Source organism: Theropithecus gelada, chromosome 11 (assembly GCF_003255815.1).
Source record: "Theropithecus gelada isolate Dixy chromosome 11, Tgel_1.0, whole genome shotgun sequence".
In the NCBI taxonomy this organism is placed as follows: Eukaryota; Metazoa; Chordata; class Mammalia; order Primates; family Cercopithecidae; genus Theropithecus; species Theropithecus gelada.
In genome coordinates this window covers 120,739,748-120,756,242 of record NC_037679.1, presented here as the reverse complement: position 1 = coordinate 120,756,242, position 16,495 = coordinate 120,739,748, and the positions used below count along the sequence as shown (strand labels likewise).

At 38.6% G+C, this 16,495-nt stretch overlaps 1 protein-coding gene across 1 annotated transcript in view; it reads left to right on the top strand.

Annotated features, from left to right (window-relative positions):
• The window catches only part of ITPR2 (inositol 1,4,5-trisphosphate receptor type 2), a 492,062-nt gene that overhangs the window by 88,008 nt on the left and 387,559 nt on the right, over positions 1–16,495 (top strand). The gene's annotated exons all lie outside the window — the stretch shown is intronic.

Sequence of the window (16,495 nt, the reverse complement as noted above, 5' to 3'; positions counted from 1 at the left end):
AGCCTCCTGAGTAGTTGAGATTACAGGCATGCGCCACCACTCCCGGCTAATTTTTGTATTTTTAGTAGAGACGGGGTTTCACCATGTTGGCCAGGCTGGTCTCAAACTCCTGACCTCAGGCGATCCACCCGCCTCAGCCTCCCAAAGTGCTGGAATTACAGGTATGAGCCACCGCACCTGGCCACATCATTCCTTTTTAAGGCTGGATAATGTTCCAAGATGTGGATATATCGTATTTTGGGTGTCCATCTATCAGTAAATGGACATTTAGGTTTTTCTCTTTTTGACTGTTACGAATAATGCTGCTCCTAACATTAGGTTTTGTGCGGACATGGACGGGTTTTCCGTCATACTCTCTTGTGGCTGTTTCTTTGTTCAACATGACATCTATGTAATTCTTTAATGTTATTACATGTAGCAGTTCATTCTTTCTTGTTACTTTCTACAATTCCATTCTGTGACCATACTACTATTTATTTATCGCTTATGCAATCAGTGGGCTGTGATGAATCCTGTGACATGTTTCGCATGTCTTTTGGTGGGCAAACGCACTCATTTCTCTTTGGTAAATACTTGGCCATGGAATTGCTGGCTCATTCATCTTTTTCTTTATCTGTCCTCTCACAGCGTTCTGTCATGCTTGTTCATGTTGGTGTGGGCACTCCCTTGCAGAGGAAATGTGCTTCCTGCAGACCTGGTCCAGGAACCTCCCTTCCCTGCCTGGGCCCACATTTAGGACTGACTTATCTTCTTTCTACTTCTCTAAAGCATCTTTTAGGAACCCTCTCCGTCCTAATGTATTTCCTCTTCCATTGTTTAACAAAGGAGAGTTTAACTCATGCCTGCTTGCAACTGACTGTGTTTGTATAGTTACTGGCTCGAGAGCCTAAGATGATTTATAATGGCACACTCCCTTTCAGGTGTGATTACTATGGGTTTCTGAGGGGCCTAGATCCCTCTCAGAATCTGATAACAGCATGCATCCTCCCATAGAGAAATGGATCTGTGAATGCGCACACACACACACAGAGTTTTTCTTACACGTTCAGGGAATTTGTCGACCTCCATGAATCCCATCCACTGTAGGCTTGTGGTTCCCACATTAAGAATCCTTCTTTTCTACTTTGTAATGCCTTGACATTGTTTTTTTTCCAAATAAAACTTCCCCTGTGTCAGCTGACATGGGTACATGGAAGGACTGTATTTCCACAGATGTATATAAAACATCTGTGTATAAAACGTGTGTATATGTTTATAATGTGTATAAAACTGACTGAAACAGAGGCCCTGACTTGTACCCAGCTGGCAAAGGAGGTGAGAATTATCAGCACTTAGAAAAGTAATTTTAATTGTTATGGAATCCTCATTCTTTTCAGTTCTGCTAGCAGTTGAGAACGTTTCTAATTATATCCTTTGCTCCTCCTGTTAAACTTCTTAACTAGAGATTAAAATGAATGCACTGCCATTGATCTGGGCCCTCCCAGGCCTGGAAGGCACCGCCTCTGACACAGGGACAGCTGGCATCAGAGTGGGATGTGCTCACCCCAGGCTCTCCCCGTCAATGGGAGCCTCCCCTCCTCAGCCTGAGTTTCCTGTCTCACGTGTTTAATGGATGAATAATTGGGTGCCACTCAATTGCTGAGTTCCTTGGAAAAGAGCAGGCGTGGACTAAGTAAAGTAGAAAATTAAATAGATATTTTCTAAATGTTGGTATTTAAAATAATTTGATGACAGTGGTAGCAGAAGTGGAATCATAATGGCCCATTTTCATTCTCTGGTCCATTTCTCCTAAGACAGAAAGAGAAACAGCAACATTAGAGTAAGCTCTTCTTATTTACATCTTTTGAAATTTGTATTTTATACTTTTTACTCTAAGAACAAATTTGGGCTTCATCCAGTAGGCAGTGCAGCATCATTACAAGGCATTAACATATAGTCCATAATAAGTTAGATTTTTTTTCCCCTGGGAAAACAAAAAGTTTTGTCTAGAAATTTATTGCTTTAAAATTTTCACAAAAGTAATAAAACATACAAAGTGAAAATCTTTTCTCCTCCTCCACAACATCCATTTCCATATCTTACGGGTAACTGCGGTAAATAGTTTATCTTCCTTGAGTTTTTATTGAAGTCTATAAAAGCATTGTGTAGATTTGTTTGTTTTTATAACTTTGGGATCACCTTATACGGTGGAGAGAAGCTTACTTTTTCTAATGTATTTCCCTTTATCTTCTAGTTTTTAGAATGAGTTGGTACTCTAACCTCCAAAGATGACTAATATGTGTTTTTAAGAATAATTATGAACTCATGGATTTTAACGTATTTGGTGTGTTTTAATCCAATGTGGCCATTCATCTCAATGCTCAGTAGTCTCAATTTTGTTAGTGGGGACTCTCAGGTATTTTTGGCATGACTCAATAGTCTCTTCCTCTCTTTCAGATATGACAAGGTATTCCAGGCTATTCCAAATTGAAATTAAATTGAAATTAAATTGTGGATTAAATCTTAATTTTATTGTGTGCTGTGTTGAGAAAAATGTATCTCACTAGATTTAATTAGATGTACCTGCTGAACCCCTGGGTGTGCCTTATCAGTCAATCACCAAATGATTTTGAGAGCTGCCATGTGCGGGGAAGTCAAGCTAGATCCTGTGATTTAGCAAACACGTCAACCCAGTGTTCCTCTTCCCGCATACCAAGCAGACCAAACCACAACAACTATTAATACAACAAATCCTTATTATGTCTTTAAAGTTTATCTTTCTCCTTAAAAATATTTATGAGAAACAATTAATCCATAGAAAAGTGAACAATTGAGGACTATATACAACTGTAGTAATTTTATTTTCAACTTGATTGAATAGTAACTTATATACCATAAAACGTACTCCTTTTAAATATTCAGCTTAATGAGTTTTGTTAAATGTATACAATGGTGAAGCCAATACTTAAATCACTTCCATCACCTCAAAAAGTTCTTTTTTGTCCTTTTGCAGTCAATCCTTGGTTCCACCCCACTTCCAGGTAACCCTTGACCTTCTTTTGGATGCTGTAGTTTTGCCTTTTCTAGAATTCATGTAAATGGCCTCATGTGGTATGTAGTCTTTTATGTCTGGCTTCTTTCACTTCATAAGATGTTTTTGAGATTCATCCATGTTCAGGATCAGTACTGCATGTGTCAGTATTTGTTCCTTTGTTTTTGGTAGTAGTATTCCGTTGTATGGATATACCACTACATTTGGAGTTGGACATTTGGTTTGTTTTCCCCCATTTTTGGGAAATTGTGAATAATGTAAGTGGACATTTGGATACAATGCTTTGTGTGGACATAGGTTCTAATTCTCTTGGGTAGATGGCTTGGAATGGGATTACTGGATCATATAATAAGTATCTTTTAACTTTTCAAGAAACTACCAAAATGTTCTCCAAAGTAGGGAACCATTTTGTGTTCATACCACCAATGTATGAGAATTCCAGTTGCTCCACATCCTCATAACACGTGATATTGTCATTCTTTTTAATTGTAGCCATTCTAGTGGTTTTGTAGTGGTATCTAATTGTGGTCATAGTTTGCATTTCTCTAATGATCAGTGGTATTGGGCGCATTTTTATGTACTTGTTAGCCTTCCCTTTTTTTGTGAAACAGCTGTTTAAATCTTATTGGATTGTATGTCTTCTTTTATTGAGTTGTAAAAGCACTTTCTGTATTCTGGATCCAAGTCTTCTGTTAGAAATATGCTTGTTTTTGCAACTTACTTTCAGGTTGAGTTTTGATAAGAAAATGTTCAACTCATCTAAGTTTTTATTTGAAATAGAAAAGACCTAATCTTATCCAAAGGACATGGTATATTTTTAAAGAATAATTTTATAATCATGTAAGGGAGAGAGAGAAAAGAAAAAGTTTGGAGAAGAGATAAAAGAAATATTGGGAAGAGAGTGAAATAAGAGAATGTAAAAGGAAGAAAATGAAGAAGAAAATGAAGAAAAGAGAAGGGGATAAAACTACAAAGAGACCCAAGCTCATTCTTGTTGGTAAAAAGAAAAAACAAGAACAACCCCCTTCCCAAAAACCGACAAAAAGAGATGTAATGAGAGAGAGAAGCTAAAAAGTACACGAAGAGAACAACAAACAAATTTACAGTTATGGAGAATAAAAGAATAGGTAGAAAAGGAGGAGACAAAAAAATGCCAAGAGAAGAACACATCACCACCATTGCTTTCATTTCCCATGGCCTGTCCGCCATGTTGTCTCCTCTCTACTCTGTTATCTGGTCTCTCGATTCCCCACTTCTCATGTCCAGTCCACTTTCTGGAAGTCCTGCCTTTCTTCCCACATCCCAATTCTTTAATATTTTACTGTTATACTTTCCAAACATACAAAATAGCTGGGTTATGTCCTTTCTATCTTTAGTGTATAAAAGAACAGACTCTGAAGTTAGTTGTTTGGGTTTGAATCCTACCTCCGTGACCCTGGGCAGAATCTAACCTTTAAAATTTCCAGTTTCGTGATCTGTAACATGGGAACAATAGTAATACTGGTCTCAAAGTTTTCTACAGAGATTAAAGAATCTGTGTAAAGCTTTTATCATTGTGCTTGGCATAGAGTGCTCAGTCAGTATTATAGCTGCTATTTGTGTAGTGTGTGTGCGTGTGTGTGTGTGTGTGTGTTGTGGGGAAGGGGTGTTTCTTGGTTATTATTCCTTCCACCTTTGACTCTCTGTTCATCTTCTTTTAATCTGGGAGTATTTTACCAAACTAAAAACTTAAGTGACAAAATACCACAGCAAGCATCATGCTTCTGAAACTGCAAAATATAAACACAACTGTATTTGTTCATGTGGAATGTAAAGTTGGAAGTAATAATAATACATATTTACATAGTGCTTTAACTTTGAGCATTTTAATGTAGCACTGACAGATATTTAGTAGTAGCAGGCTTATGGGGTCCGGGAGCTGAAACTTCCTGGTTTCTATAATACTGAGATGCCAAACCAACCACGGTTTTATAAATACAGCTGAGGCAGGTGAGGTGTCTGAACTATTTATGTAAATGCAGAACATGAACTCCTTCCCTTTTTGCCAGTCACCTCTACCACTGTTCCCATTGAAAAATAGAAGGTAGGCCGGGCGCGGTGGCTTATGCCTGTAATCCCAGCACTTTGGGAGGCGGAGGCAGGCAGATCACGAGGTCAGGAGTTTGAGACCAGCCTGACCAATATGGCGAAACCCATCTCTACTGAAAATACAACAATTAGCTGGGCGAGGTAGGGCATGCCAGTAATCCCAGCTACTCTGGAGGCTGAGGCAGGAGAATCGCTTGAACCTGGAAGGTGGAGGTTGCAGTGAGCTGAGTTAGCACTGTCCTCCAGCCTGGGCGACAGAGCGAGCCTCCGTATTAAAAAAAAAAAAAAAAAAGAAAAGAAAATTTAAAAAAAAGAAAAATAGAAGGTAGTATTTGGGAAAGACCTCCCCAAGGCAAGATTCCTGCTGTACTGTTTCTCATCTGCCTCTGCCTCCACATGATGAGTGCAAGTTTACTTGCCTCTGAGTAATTTGTGTTTTTTGGATTTTTTCCAGTTGCTGGCAAGTTTCCCCTTGCATGGAAGGAACATTTTCTTTGATCCTGGATCAATATAGGGAAAAACTTCCCTCCCTCGTTTACATGTAGAAGTTTAGCTACACAAAGTGGGATTATACCAACGCTTTGTTTTCTCTCTGTTAGGCAACATTTCCCAGTTTGAACTGTCGTTGCTCAAATAACATGACTTGTGTATTTTGCTTGCTTTCCCCCTTGCTGAACTTTGGATACTGGCTAATTTGTTAGGATGCTGCTTAAAATGTGGCTCCTGTAGAACTGGACCCAATATGGGTGTGTTCCATCTTCCTCTACTTGAGGAATCATTCTTCTATGAATCAGCCAAAAATGGCGGCGTCAGCTTTTCCGCTGGTTCGGCACAGTATTCACTTACTTATATTTGGAGTGATAATATACTTATCACCCAAAGCAGGACATTCTTGAGAGTGAAAGGGGGACATGGCTAATAATTAAGCTCAGGCAACAGGCATAAACCAGAATTGTCCTGGCCACACAGGGCTATCCGGCATTCTAATTATGTTAAGTTGAACTCAAGCCTAAGGTCTAGGCTATTTTCAATTTTTAAAAAATATTATTTGCTAATAAATAGCCTTGTGCTCCTCTGTATCATGTACCAAAGTAGTTGACTTTTTTCTGACCTTATATTTATGTTTGCATAAAGTTAATTGCATTGATGTTTGGATTTAAAAAAAATCTAGATTTTAATCTGCCTAATTAGCTGCTACTCTTCACTCTGCATCATCTGCAAATTTGATCAATAGCTTTCCTGTGTATTTTTCCCAGTCATTGGTAATCTAAAAGGTGCCTTTCCCAGATGCTCAGTACGAATCACCTCACCCTCATGAAGCTCTCAGGCAGCAGGAGTCAACTGACAACCAAGATCTTAGGGTGTTCCCTTCTCAGGTGTTTGTATTTTAATAGGAGACCTCCCCCGACCCCGCAAAAAGATGGTAAAACCCGTCAGAGCAGAAAGAATAGATACCTAATGATTGTTTCTCAGGTAACTTGGCAGGAACTTTCTTTTGCAAACAGATTTGGAGCATCTTCCATATAGCAGCTAATAGGTGCTGAATATAGAGTCACATATAAACATGTTATCTAATAGGAAGTACTATCTGATAGATGGGTGCTATAGTAAAGGTAGAGGCCAACCAGCGTGGGGCTAAAAAGAGGAAGACATTTTTAAAAGGGCATCTTCCCATTCCATTGTAATTGTCTATATACAAATTTGACAGGGCAGTTAATTTAAAAATATAGTTTTTATGTATTTCAGAAGTCATTCATAGAGCAAAGGAAAGTTTCCTGGTCTCAGTTTCCTTTCCTCTTGACCACAGGATATGTTTATATAAATTTGAAGTTCATTTAACCCTAACCTGTACACATGTGCAGACCTCTAGAAGTGTGGCTTTTGAATACTTTTAGCTGCAACTCTCAGTAAGAAATACATTATACATTGTAATCCCACATGTGCATATGTGTGTGTGCACATGCACAAACCCACACACAACCAGAAACAAAAGTTTCTTGGAAGAATACTTGCTACTTTGCAATGTCCTCTGCTTCCCTCCTCTTCTCCTCCCTTCCCCCTCGTTTCCCCTTTTCCCTCTCCTCTCTTCTCCTTCCCTGTCCCCTTCCCTATGCTTCCCCTACCCTTACTCTCTTCCTTCCCATTTGTTTCCCTTTACCTTCCCTTCCCCTTCCCTTTCTCTTCCTGTTCCATTCCATTCAGAAAGCTGGTTGAGACCAAATACATTGATTTCAAGCTGGCTAGGCCAGGCGCAGTGGCTCACATCTGTAGTCCCAGCACTTTGGGAGGCTGAGGTGGGTGGATCAGCTGAGGTCAGGAGTTCGACACCAGCCTGGCTAACATGGTGAAACCCCATTTCTACTAAAAATACAAAAAATTAGCTGGGTGTGGTGACGCGTGCCTGTAATCCCAGCTTCTCAGGAGGCTGAGGCAGGCGAATCATTTGAACTCAGGAGGTGGAGGTTGTGGTGAGCTGAGATCGCGCCATTGCATTCTGGCTTGGTCAACAAGAGCGAAACTCCGTCTTAAAAAAAAAAAAAGCCTGGCTTGCACAATTACACAATTACAGTTTGCTAAACTTTGCTCTGGAGTTGTCCATTGACTCCTAAATTATCTATAGGTGCTTTTTGGTAGTAATCATAATCAAAAGAAAGCTAGTCTTATTGGAGCATAAATATATAATAATAATGATGAATAAGACTCCATTATCTTTTTGTTATTATGAATAAATCTCTGCTCACGGAGGAACTAGCATAACAAACTGATTTTATTTTAGGTCACCCATATGAGAACAGCAATTAATTCAGTACCAGGGCAGTGAACAGCAAGAAGTTCTTTACTCTAAATATTGATATTACATAAGTGTGACTTGGCATAAAATACCCTGTGTTAGACTTTTTTTTTTTAAGTTTAGGACAGGAGTTGTTACAGTCATGCTAAAGTTGGTTGAAAAAGGCAAGCTTACCACTATAATTTACCTGTATTAATAGTTCAATTGTTCACCTATTAGAAAATTATTGCTTTCTGAGTGGAGGGCTTGGAGCCGTGAATTTCTCTGCCCAAGTGCTTCTGGCTTGCTGCTGTGCTCTTCTGTCGTATTTATAGTGACAGGTGTTCAGATTGGCTCTTTTAACACGTTTTTGGGCCCTTGTAGGAGTATTTCAGCAAGGAATCTGGGAATTTGAAACCAGAGAACGTGGGCTGTCACATTATGTGTTTTAATTTCAGCGAATGTACCTCAATGTATTTGTTAAAGTTTTAACTTGATAAATATAAAGCATCTTCTATTAAATTATGAAGATGGGCTTTGGCGGCAGGTTGATGTGGACTAAATTTGAAAACTAGTTTTGAAATTTTAGGTTAGAGCTCTAAAACATTCTGAGTTTCTTTTTCCTCATTTATAGAACTAATACTTCAAAGTGTTGGTGAAAGAATTAAATGAGATAATGTGTGTGACAAAACCTGATGTAAAAGGAGGCGCTATGGAAGTACATACTCCTATGTAAACATACATAAAATATGTTATGAATCTATAAATGTTATATATGTATGTATCTTATCTGCATATATGTGTGTAGAAACATATATATGTAAAAAATCACTTCCTTTTCTTTCAGATCTGACACTTATGCAATGAAATTTAGAGGCTTGCATTTGATTTCTGAATCACTCAGCTTATTATGTTTTTTGATTATCAGTGTTAACATGGCACATTGAGAATGGGAAAAATGATTGAAAAATTATACATTATGATTTTCTGTTAGCAGATTTCACTTACATCTAGTGTAGTGGCTTGCTCAATCAATGCTGAAATTCAAATCTTGACATGAATATAAATTAGCATTAATGCATTTGAATTTTACTTTTTCTCCCCACTCCAAATGAGGCAAAAGATAAAGCTTCATTTGTTCTTGAGTGTTTACCTATTAGTGTATGAATCAGGCAATTAATCTCTTTGAGACTAAGATTTCATAATATTTTATTTATGTTTTAGCATTTATTTAATTATATATACATGTAGTATGTTTCTCATTGAAAACCAATCATTAGTTTCTTTTTAAGTATCATAACTGTGGCACATATGTATATGTATCTTGATAATATTTTTCTAGAGGTTGTGTTATGTTGCAAGACTGTGGTAGGGATGAGAACTGAGGCACATGCATATTTTACTCTCTGGCCAGTGGTTTTCTTTATTCTTTTCTTTTTTTTTTTGAGGTGGAGTCTTGCTTTGTCACCGAGGCTGGAGTGCAGTGGCACGATCTTGGCTCACTGCAACCTCTGCCTCCTAGTTTCAAATGATTCTCCTGCCTCAGCTTCCTGAGTAGCTGGGATTATAGGCACACGCCACCGTGCCTGGCTAATTTTTGTGTTTTTAGTAGAGACAAGGTTTTGCCATGTTGGCCAGGCTGGTCTTGAACTCCTGACCTCAGCCTCCCAAAGTGCTGGGATTACAGGCGTGAGCCACCATGCCTGGGCTGACCAGTGGTTGTTGCCATCTGTATTTGTAAAATAATAGATGCTTTAAAAATTCAGTCTTTAATTGACTAAAATCACATCTAATATGGGAAAGAGGCACTTAGTATTTAGTAGTAAAAATGCTAACTTTTTGAGGAGATCTTGCCATGATGATCAAATCAAAGTTGGGGTAGAGAAGTCCGAAGGATGATGTCTGAGGATATTTAGGGCTGTTAAGTAGGAGCCAGATTAGATTTGTTCTAAATGGCCTTGAGGTATACAGGTATAATTACGAACAGCATTTAAACAGAGACAGATTTTGCCTCAACATGACAACCTGCTCCCAATGGCATCTCTGCGTGGCTATAGCACACTGCATTGGGTTCAGAGGATCTTGGTTCATATTTCAGGTCAATTCCTCATGAAGAAAAGTCTCAGTGTCCTTCTCTGTAACATGGAGAAAATAACCCTGGCTGACTCTTGAGGGTCTTGTGAAGATCCAGTGATCTTTATTGTCAATGTATAGTGTTGTTTATAGTTTACAAAGCGCTCCATGGTAGTAAACTGTATTGAACACACCAAGCATGGCATTGGTGTCCCTACCACTAAGAGGTCAGGTAGTCACTTGTCAGGGCATTCAAGCATCCTATGTGTGGTTGAACTTGTTCATATTTATAATATTCTAATCTAGAAATACTATCCTGAAGGATCTACGGAACTCGCTTTTTGAGTTTTTGCTTCTTTGCTTCAAAGAAGGGAAAGATAGGATTTTATCTGAGGCTTCTTTGAGTGCTAACATTTTATCAGTCTACAAGTCTGTAATGACAAAATGCCGTTTCTCTTCCTCTTTCATAGTGAAATAATTGACTTTCAGCTAGAGGAAGTTACATTGCAATCCTCATGGTTGCTAACCCATGTGTTGTGATTAATTTTCATGTTTGCTAACACATGCAATACATTTCCCTGAGCCTTCATAGCATTCTAGAGGGCATTTTTCCCTCTTAGATCCTCTCTTTACAGTTGCCTTAGGCAAGGCAGGTGGGGGGGATAGATGTTTGGTTTGAAATTTGTGTTCTTAAAACACATTCCTTTTTAAAACTTCTAAAAATAAAAGAGTTTTATACAAACACTGTATTTCAGGATGCATTTCTTAGAGAAACTGAAAAACAAAAACAACCCAGAGTTGTATTTTCAGCTAATGAATGCATTCCTCTCCTTGCATCAACTCTGAATTCTATTATTTTTAATTTTTAAAGTTTGTATTTTGTAAGAGACAAGTTCTTGCTTTGTCCTCCAGGCTGGAGTGCAGTGGTGTGATCATAGCTCATTGCAGCCTTGAACTCCTAGGCTCAAGCGATCCTCTTGTCTCAGCCTCCCAAGTAGCTGGGACTACAGCCACGCACCATTGCACCCAGCTGATTTAAAAAAATTTTTTGTCGTAGAGACAGGGTCTCGATTTGTCACCCAGGCTGGTCTTGAACTCTTGGCTTCAAGCAATCCCTCTGTATCAGCCTCCCAGAGTGCTGGGATTATAGGCGTGAACCACTGTACCTGACCTGAATTCTATTTTCTAGTGACTAGTGGCTCCTTGTCTGCCTGCCCCTTATCCTAAGGAGAGATTTTTTTTATCATTATTTTTTTTATTTTTATTTTTTTAACCATTTCCATTTTTTCACTGGGAAGGTTCTAGCTTGCTTTGCTGTCTCAGAGACCATTGTCTTCATTGAATTCTCCTGGGTCCACTTTAAGTCAAAAAGAAAGAAATAAAAGTCCCCGAGGCTTTCCCCGCCCCAACTTTCTCCACATGGGGAGAATAAAGCCCTTGGTAACCATGTTCCCTATGGTTATGAGGTGTTTTTTACAGGCTACCATGGAAGAGCCATTTGTTGAATGCCTGCCTTGTGACAGGCACTTGCATCATTTAAATCTTAAGACATCTTTAGGAGGAAGGAGAAATGAAAAACCAAATTTTCTTTCCACCATTGCCAAACGATACTGCTGGCCAAGATATAACTTGAACTTTACATATGATAGCCCTGAATAGAGTCCTAAAGTCAGTTTCTGGGGTTCAGGAGTAGCCTCAGATACAAATATTGTAGAAAGTACCTTCACAGGTACAAAGCAAAACATTTCAAAACTATTTAGACAGGTATTGTAAGTGGAGGTATAGACTGGTTTCCTGCCAGATTTCCACGGAATCATGGGCAAAGGTTGGCTCTTTGACTTACAGTGTTAACGTGCTGTGGGTTACGCGCTCCATACCGTTTGAATGGCTTTTGTATTTCTTCCCTCTGCTAGCATTTGTAAGTAAGCAGGCTAAAATGCCACCAATGCTATCAGTTTAAAATGAACACTTCTGAGTGGCTTGATTTCCTTCCATAACTGTTCAAAAAATAAATAAATAAAAGTTGTAATTCTAAGCCATTGTTCTTATAATATTGTCTGACTGAACATATGTCTGGTTGGATTACTAACATTTCCTGAACTTTTGTAATTCTGCAAAATTGTTGGCCTCAGGTCTTAAGGTTAAGCTTTTAAAAGAATTAAACAAAAATAACTTCCTTTTATTTGTGTTGTTGATGCTCGCTCTATGAGATAAACCTTTCCTTTTTTTATTCCTTGAGTCTTGAAATGCTGAAGAGATTGTTGTTAGAATTAAAAAATGACACTGAGTCTGTTTCTGATTGGACTCCATAAAACATTTTTCTTAACAGTATTACACCTCTACAGATCAAGGAATACTAGAGAGTTTAGAAGCAGGATGAGGAGGGCAGGTGAGACCGGGTTGCTCTGAAATAGCTGTGATCCTGCACACTGAAAAAAAGTAGGCTTGTCAAGGGCTCCGCCCTTACTGATGTTAGTGATGGCATCTGCATTTCTCAAAAGATATTACATGGTAATGAAGATCTAATCCTCTTCTTACTGTATTTGTTCCAAGGAATTTGAGAAGTTTATACAAAGACACACTGTGGCATCTTAAACCAAAGGAGTGAACACCTTGTCATTAACTGGGCACTCTTGGTGTGTGTTCAGGTTTCATCTGAGACTTTTCTTTTCTTTTTTTTTCTTTTCTTTTCTTTCCTTTTCTCTTCTCTTCTCTTCTCTTCTCTTCTCTTCTCTTCTCTTCTCTTCTCTTCTCTTCTCTTCTCTTCTCTTCTCTCTTCCTTTCTTTTCTTGGCTTATTTCAGCTTCCCAGTTGCATGCCTAACTTCCCTCTCTATCCCCTTTTTAAAAAACTTTTATTTTAACTTCAGGGTTACAAGTGCAGTTTTGTTACATAGGTAAACTTGTGTCTTGGGGGATTGTTGTACAGATTATTTCATCACCCAGGTTTAAGCCTTGTACTCATTAGTTATTTTTCCTGATCCTCTCCCTCCTCTCATCCTCCACCCTCCAAAAGGCTCCAGTGTGAGTTGTTCCCCTCTATGTGTCCATGTGTTCTCATCTTTTAGCTTCACTTATAAGTGGGAGCTAAATGTAACTTATTTGATTTTCATTAGCTTGCTAGGGATAATGGCCTCCAGCTCCATTCGTGTCCCTGAAAAAGACATGATCTCATTCTTTTTTTGTGGCTGCATAGTATTCCATGGTCTATATGTACCATGTTTTCTTTATCTAGTCTATGATTGATGGGCATTTAGGTTGATTCCATGTCTTTGCTATCGTGGATAGTGCTGCAATGAACATATATGTGCATGTGTCTTCATAACAGAATGGTTTATATTCCTTTGGGCATATACCCAGTAATGAAATAGCTGGGTCCAGTGGTATTTCTTCTTTTGGCCTTTGAGAAATTGTCTTCCACAATGGCTGTACTATTTTACACTCCCACTAACAGTGTAGAAGTGTTAATTTTTCTTCATAACCTCACTAGCATCTATTTTTTTTTTGACGCTTTAGTCGTAGCCATTCTGACTGATGTGAGATAGTATCTCATTGTGGTTTTGATTTGCATTTCCCTAATGATCAATGATGTTGACCTTTTTTTTCATATGATTGTTGGCCGCATGTGTGTTTTCTTTTGAAAAGTGTCTGTTCATGTCCTTTGCCCACTTTTTAATGGGGTTGTTTGCTTTTTACTTGTAAATTTGTTTAAGTTCCAGAAGCAATTGCAACAAAAGCAAAAATTGACAACTGGGCTCTAATTAAACTAGCTTCTGCACAGCAAAAGAAGCTATCAACAGAGTAAACGGACGACCCACAGAATGGGAGAAAATTTTTGCAAACTATGCATCCAACAAAGGTCTAATATCCAGCATCTGTAATGAACTTAAACTACTTTTCATTACTCTTTGCTGAGAGCTCTGTAAGGATTTAGTCATCTCTTCATCTTAGTGAGGCTATTGCTGAAAGAATGAAGCAATATCAATAATAATGCCTTACATTTATAATAGGACTTTAAAGTTCACAGAGAACTTTCACACAGATTTTCTTTTTGCTCATCTCAGCAACCCTGTGAATTAGGTGTGGCAGGTATTAGCACTTTTATTATGCAGTAAATTTAGAATCAGACAAAGTGTGACCAGCCCAAGAACAGTAGATTTTTAAAAATGTGTTCTAAAGGAGGCAGAGAGAGAATTAAGCATGCACACACCCTACTGCCACCAAGGAAAGCTTTTTAGCAGAATCTGTGCGTGCCCCACCTTCCCTCCTATTATCCAGAACAATCTTGCAAGATTAGTTCCCATGCAGAAACAGATCAATTATTTACTGTAATATAAAATGAGATGTCCCCTGTGGGAGGCTGCTGAGAGGGACTGTAAAACTAAGGCCCTGAAATCAAAAGGGCTTTTGAAACCCAAGACTTTGCACTTCAGATAGAGTGGGTGGAAGCTTGTTCATTTGACTGTCTTCACTTACCCCTCCCTCACCTTTTCCCACCCCTGCATCTAGTCGATTATTAAGCCTCTGGTTTGGCTGCTTTATTTTACATGTAGGGCTACCCCAAAACTACCATACAGTTCCATCGCTACTGTCTTTTCACAACAGCAGCAGGCTTTGGGGATGGCCTTCCTGCCCCTTGCTCATGCCATCTTTCACATGCCCTAAGAGCTTAAAAGTCTGTAGGAGTTCAGCATTTTCCATGGGATATAGTCCATTCTCCTTAGCCTAGAACATAACACTGTAGATCTTGACATCAGCCTACCATTCCATTTTTATTTTGCTGCCTCAGTGGTGGTTTTCCTGCATGGTCAGGGGTCCCTTAGCATTCTTTTCTGCCTTCATACCAGCCACTGGCTCTGTTTGGAATGCCCCTCACCTCAGCATGGGAGCCCTCTTGCCCCTGTGCTGAATGAGTATTGGTTCTTTAAAATTTGGCTGTGTTTTCCCCTTTTTTCTCCTTTTTGGAAGTCTTTTCTGACCTCCGTTGCCTGTGAAGTTGGCCACGTGCATCTTTGTGGCTCATAGCATCTTCTCCAGAGCTCCTTTGTGAAGCTTCAAGTAGACCATGAGCTTTCTGAGGACAGAGTCTGAGGCTTAACACCTGTTCGTGCAGGGCGTGACCCCCTGTAGGGGATTACAGTAAACACAGTTTGGCTGAATGTTTGGCCTCACTTCACAGTGACCTCAGCCACCGCTCAGGAGCATTTGGCCTGACAGCCAGTATACTGACTCCCCAAAGATATCACTAATTAGGAGTGCTATTGAGGTGGTCTGGGGTTTACAAAAATGTTTTCTCTGTTAAAGGATGATTTCCAATTGAGCTTAATTAGGAATCTGTAATAATGGAGAGAAACACAATTTTTTCTCTTTCCTTTTTATACATGAAGAAAGTCAGAAGCATAAACTCCAGATTATGGAGTTCAGTTCCCCTTGATCATGGATTTGTGCTTTTGCTGAATGCAGACAGTGTAGAGTTTTACCACTTACCTAATGCAGGATAGTCATAAGAGCCTGCTGTATTAAATTGGGAGCACTCTTATGGAAATATTTGTAAACAACCTGTGGATTTGTGCTTCAAGAAATTAGTAAAATTTTCTTTGTAGTTGCTAAGGTACAGGAAATAACTTTTAGGGCTTGTATGATATGCTGCCAAGAAAAACATTTTCCAGGCTGTCAGTCTTTGGTCACACACGTGCTACGTGTTGATTCCTGTATCATATTGTAATTGTGGTGGCCTCTCAGCCTACTTTCAGAAGTTTGAAGGTATCTGTTTTCTACTACCTATATTTACTCATCCATATCAGTACCCTTTAAACTAGAAATCAAGATTAGTTTGCTGTTACCTTGTCTGTGTATGGGGGGTGGAACAATCAATGGAATATGTGTTTGTATAGAAAAAAATAATCATTGTCTTGTTTTTCCTACATTCCTTACAAATTTTACAGCCTTATTTCTTGATCATTTATGCCATTAGAACCATGAGAAGGTGATATCTGAAAAGATATCATCTTTTTAAACACAATCAATTTTAAGGAAAATAGTGGAACAAGCGTATTATATAATATAGTCAATAATGTGGCTAAAGTGGCTGTTTGAGTTGACTGAATTTTATTTTTGTGATAGTTATTTGTCAAATGAGAATGACCCTAAGTATCAACACATCAGTCAAAATAAAGTAAATTAGTTATTTTGAACTCACACAGCTTTTTGTGAGAAAAATGAAAATAAGGTTTGAATTTTCTGTATTACTACTCTTTTGTGGTAGAATACTGAGAATTAACCTTTATTCTAGATTGTAATCTATTCCACAGCGTACAGAATCATTAGCATGTGGCTAAACTATTGAGTTCTTCCATTCTCCTCATTGAAAAGAAAACGTTTATTTTGCTTCTTGACTTAGAGATATCACAACTGTAATATTCCTGTATGATTTTCTATCTCGATGTTTAGTCGTAGAGTCAGGACTGTAATCTTGGTTTACGTGTTTTATTTTGCTTTATGTTTCCGTCATATCATACTGTCTTTCAGATTTTC